The following is a 6,043-nucleotide window of genomic DNA, read 5'->3' on the forward strand; positions in this document are numbered from 1 at the left end:
ATCATCAATGTCTGCAAGACAGTTGATCCAAAATCGCTTTCCGCCTTGTTTGCATGCAGATATCCTACCATCAGGTCAAAATTGAGTACATTGAGGTGGCTTTCTTGAGTTCTAGGAGCTTTTTAATTAGTGATGGCGATGTTTGGTCAGGTCTTCAGTGATGAAGATTTTGTCAGGGTTAGACCTAAGTTTGCGTTATGACATGTACACATCATTTTTTGTATTGTGGGATACAAATTTGACAAGTACTTGGGCTCTGCCGTTGATGAACCTACCCACAGTATGCGAGCAATCTCAGTCATTCTTATTTATTTTTATACCTAAGTATGTATGACTGATATGAATGACTTAATCATCGATTGGGGCTTTGACATCATCGATGGGCACATTCATAAAACGTAACGAATTTCGTCGTGTGTATTGTTCGAGTTCCTCGATGTGAACTTGAGCATAGTCAGATAATACTCAACCCTTTGAACTTTGTTTTCAAGTTGCTGGATCAGGTCTGATTGTGCTATTATAACTGCATTTTGATTTTCGACACAATCTTCTAAGGTACTTGTTGCCACTTTAACGACCTGTTCAACGACTTTTTCCAGGTGTTTTCCTTACTCCATTGTGAATTTTGGCACTAAGACGGGTAACAACTTTGCCATAAAAAGTTCGTGGGCAACTGCCTGAATTAAAGCATGTGATGCTTCGTCCTCAGTGAGAGACTCGCCCCCACTGGATAGAATAGGTCTGTTTGTCGTTGTGCTGGAGGCTGGTCATCAGCTGGACTGTGTTTGCCACGCTTTTCTCCAGTCGAGGGTAATGGCAGAGTGACTGGGGTGTTCGCCGCCATGTTGCTTCTCGTGTTGATTGTAGATGATAGGGGCAAAGAAAGAGAAAATAGTTACTTAAAGTGACTTTGGGTAATTAATGTTGAAGATGGTATTTGGAGTGTTGGTACCTTGTATTTGTTGTAGCTGGGTTAAGATAAACTCTCTTTAGTCCACGTGTAGGCAGACTTGTGATGATCGATCAGTGGTCTCCGGCGCCGTGTTGTTCGTTGTGTTGGGGTATTGAAGAAAATATACCAACTGTTAGTTCATATTGCGATTTTGAGTTATTAACATGTAAGACGTTTAGAATATTGATACCTTGTTCAGAACGGTGTGCCATCTTTAAGAAAATAGTTCAAAACTTGATTTTCTTTCCGGAGCTCTCAGTGCACGTCTTACTCATCGGCCATCTTGCGCATAGAGGTGTTATGTCTGAGTAGGGATACAGAGGTGTTATGTCTGAGTAGGGATACAGAGGTGTTATGTCTGAGTAGGGATACAGAGGTTTTATGTCTGAGTAGGGATACAGAGGTTTTATGTCTGAGTAGGAATACAGAGGTGTTATGTCTGAGTAGGGATACAGAGGTGTTATGTCTGAGTAGGGATACAGAGGTTTTATGTCGGAGTAGGGATACAGAGGTGTTATGTCGGAGTAGGGATACAGAGGTGTTATGTCGGAGTAGGGATACAGAGGTGTTATGTCGGAGTAGGGAAAGGCGACCGAATTAGGCATTATGTTTGCCGGGTTCGCTTTACTGAATCGACAGAGGAAAGGAGTCAGGTGGTTGAGGACGCCGCGGCCGGCAATAGTGTTCTTTAGTCCAACACACCACTTTGACCCTTACTATACCTAGACGAGTGGTAGGAAGGGTGTGGTCCTATCACTCGGCTGGTCATGCCATGCTGTGTACGTCAACACTGTTGAACAAATTAGATAAAATGTTGAAATGATTTGTTTCAGTTTTCGTCAAATGACTACTTGAATTCCATCATTACTGATCCGTCAAAACTTGATTACGCCACCATCGTCTATGGTAGAGTAATTTACATAAAGTAAGATACAATCCAACATCCAACTGTTCCCATTTATAGTCGGAAAAACTATCCCTAAAGTAACGACGCCTGCAATTATCCTCACAACATATCACTAAATTATATTCCAATCAGTCAAATCCACCTTTTGATCGCGTATATAACCTATGTTATGAATATATTTATAATAAGAATGCATCGCTTATTCCACCACCACATTCTACCATTAATAATAAAAATTAAATCTGCAATTTCTGCTACTAAAAGTAACCTCCAAGATATAGCTCCCATTCAACCTCTTTGATCGCCTCCGGGGCGGTCGGGTAGCCTAGTGGTTAAAGCGTTCGCTCGTCACGCCGAAGACACGGGCTCGATTCCCGACATGGGTACAATGGGTGAAGACCATTTCTGGTGTCCCCCGCCGTGATATTGCTGGAATATTGTTAAAAGCGGCGTAAAACCATACTCACTCACTCACTTTGATCGCCTCCTTTGCAAATGGTAAGGCCACATGTAGACCTGTCATTAACTAAACTCAGACACAAACCCACTAATTTATGACAAGAATACAATCAGTTAATTAACACTGTAATAACAGACGGATCCAAGGATGGTGGCGCAGTTGGTAGTGCCACTGTCATTGGATCCGGAACAATCTCTTCAAGATTACCAAATTATTCAAAGCAGAAGCAAGCGCCATTTTAACAGCACTAAAATCTATTAATAACTAATTTATACATAATTTATATTTTCAGTTTCCCGTTCGTGTCTTCAAGCTATTAAACATATGTCATGAAAACATCTTTTACTTGAAATTGTTGAATTATTTAATGATCTTGCTACTGGCCAATATGACATCTGGAATCATTGGTAACACAATGGCTCAACAAATCTGTGACACCACAACTACTCCCTTACAATGATTATAAACCCATGATTAAATGTGATGGATTTCAAAAGAAGTGGGACACAAACTAGATATCAATAACTTACATGAAAATAAACCAACACTTACTGTCAGTCCAGGCTTGAAGGGGTCATTATGCGACGATGCCGTTGTGAACATTGCATGTTCTGCTTGACTGTATTGATTTTTCCAACACACACACACACACACACACACACACACACACACACACACACACACACCTTTAAATGCAACCACCTTATTGTACGGGACAAAGCTCCACAATCAATGAGTGATGTGTTGGGTTTAACGTCGATTTTAACAGTATTCCAGTTATATCGCGGCGGGTCAGCTTAATGTGGGAGGAAAGCCTGAAAGGATGCAGGTCTCAGACATTTTCCATTTCAGTGAAACCCACGAGCACGGGTATGGTGCTGACAAACCTAGGCCTTGAAACACAATCGGGGCCAACCGGTATTCCAACTCACAATCAAAGGTTCCTGGCGAGCCCAAGGGACGCAACTCTGCACATCGAATCGCAGCGCCTGGGACGACTGGGCCACCCATGCCCCCTCCTCAATCAATGAATGGATACTAACCTAAGTATAGCCAAAACACTGACCCATCTCCACCTCTTGTCTTGGTTACTTGATTGTTTCCCAGTTTGAACTCGGTGGCGTTGGACCTACAGCGCCAGTCACTCTCAAGTCGCTAACCAGTCCAGTAGTAAGTCAGTGATGTGTACTGCAGCATACTGTGTTAAAATGTGGGTAATAGAGGTTATCACGCGAGTGTGTTTGGGGATGGTAAATATCCTGCATTAGGAATAAAATACGTAGTGTTAATTTCTCATATAGGATATGTACTATCCTCAAACACACAAGCATGATAACCTCTTTATCACATAATGTCATTCTTCAATTCTGTGCTGGTAAATCTCTTCCCATTTCTTACAAACATTAGGTAAGCATTGCAAGTTTTCCTGGAATGTTCTCATTAATATATATATGGTGTGAGAAGGTTAAGTGATGTGTCAGTCGGACAGTGACAGTGGCCAATATAGTTCCAACTGAAACCTGTTTCTGATACATTGACGTAACTACATATATGCAAAACAAATGCCTACATAATTTTGTTTCTACTTTCTAACTGCCCTTTATCAAAGGGAAGCTACTCTAACCCCAGAGTATGAAAACGTCACGGCCACAGTCAGATGTTGTTGGCAGACGGCCTGTCCTGTTATAACGTTACGAAGTGCAGTCAGATGTTGTTGGCAGACGGCCTGTCCTGTTATAACGTTACAAAGTGCAGTCAGATGTTGTTGGCAGACGGCCTGTCCTGTTATAACGTTACAAAGTGCAGTCAAATGTTGGCAGACGGCCTGTCCTGTTATAACGTTACGAAGTGCAGTCAGATGTTGCTGGCAGACGGCCTGTCCTGTTATAACGTTACAAAGTGCAGTCAAATGTTGTTGGCAGACGGCCTGTCCTGTTATAACGTTACAAAGTGCAGTCAGATGTTGGCAGACGGCCTGTCCTGTTATAACGTTACAAAGTGCAGTCAGATGTTGTTGGCAGACGGCCTGTCCTGTTATAACGTTACGAAGTGCAGTCAGATGTTGTTGGCAGACGGCCTGTCCTGTTATAACGTTACAAAGTGCAGTCAGATGTTGTTGGCAGACGGCCTGTCCTGTTATAACGTTACAAAGTGCAGTCAGATGTTGTTGGCAGACGGCCTGTCCTGTTATAACGTTACAAAGTGCAGTCAGATGTTGGCAGACGGCCTGTCCTGTTATAAAGTTACAAAGTGCAGTCAGATGTTGGCAGACGGCCTGTCCTGTCATAACGTTACAAAGTGCAGTCAGATGTACGCACAGCGACAAAACGAAACGAAGTAAAAATTCTGACAAATTTCGGCCAAATCCAACTGTTTATATTTGTGGAAAAGATTCCCTCCCGTAGAGGTATACAAGCACAGATATGGAAACTAATCCTGCTTGGCTAGCGTTCTCGCTAAATTGTTTCGCAATTTATGTCACCAAAGTTGCCAAAACTTGTAAAGTGCCTTAGCAACGTCACAGTTAGACGCCGATTTTCAGTATATTAGACTATTCTTTGCATAACGATAGCAATTATCCCAGTAGTTTTTCTAGATTCCCGATGGTTAATTCTGACTCGATCGCCCAATGACAAGGGCGACGCCATGTTTGTTTATAAACACTGAAAGTAGTCCTTTTGTATTTGCATCTCTAAACGCATATGTCCCCTGCGGATATCGTTTATATCCGTTGGCTTTATCCTTCCGAGAAACCTACCCATTGTATGATAAATCAGTTTGTCAACGTCATGTACATATATATTGATGTACATGGATATAGTTGTATCGCTATCTTTCTATGGTAAAGAAGTAATGCCATATTAAAAATAGCCTTAATACATGCAACTGCGTTAACTTAGGCAGGTTGTAAGAAGTTGTGGAGGTGTTAATTCACGTCAATATATCATATCAGTACTGATGTATGTGGTTCATGATATGGTACCTCCCCAGTTTTACATATCGGTACTGATGTATGTGGTTCATGATATGGTACCTCCCCAGTTTTACATATCGGTTCTGATGTATGTGGTTCATGATATGGTACCTCCCCAGTTTTACATATCGGTACTGATGTATGTGGTTCATGATATGGTACCTCCCCAGATTTACATATCGGTACTGATGTATGTGGTTCATGATATGGTACCTCCCCAGTTTTACATATCGGTACTGATGTATGTGGTTCATGATATGGTACCTCCCCAGTTTTACATATCGGTACTGATGTATGTGGTTCATGATATGGTACCTCCCCAGTTTTACATATCGGTACTGATGTATGTGGTTCATGATATGGTACCTCCCCATATTTACATATCGGTACTGATGTATGTGGTTCATGATATGGTACCTCCCCAGATTTACATATCGGTACTGATGTATGTGGTTCATGATATGGTACCTCCCCAGTTTTACATATCGGTACTGATGTATGTGGTTCATGATATGGTACCTCCCCAGATTTACATGGTTCCCCCTCAGATTTACATGGTTCCCCATTACTTCAGGGTTTTGTGTACCGGGAGGAAAATGGGTAAGACATCCGCCCGCATCCCCCCCCCCCCCCCCCCCCCCCCCACGCCTTCAACCATATATATATATATATATATATATATATATCATATAGATGGGAGAAACACACTATACATAAATATGTATAACTTTTGGGGGGGGGGGGGTACGG

Source organism: Haliotis cracherodii, unplaced genomic scaffold (genome assembly GCF_022045235.1).
Source record: "Haliotis cracherodii isolate W230 unplaced genomic scaffold, xgHalCrac1.p SCAF_3, whole genome shotgun sequence".
Lineage (NCBI taxonomy): Eukaryota > Metazoa > Mollusca > Gastropoda > Lepetellida > Haliotidae > Haliotis > Haliotis cracherodii.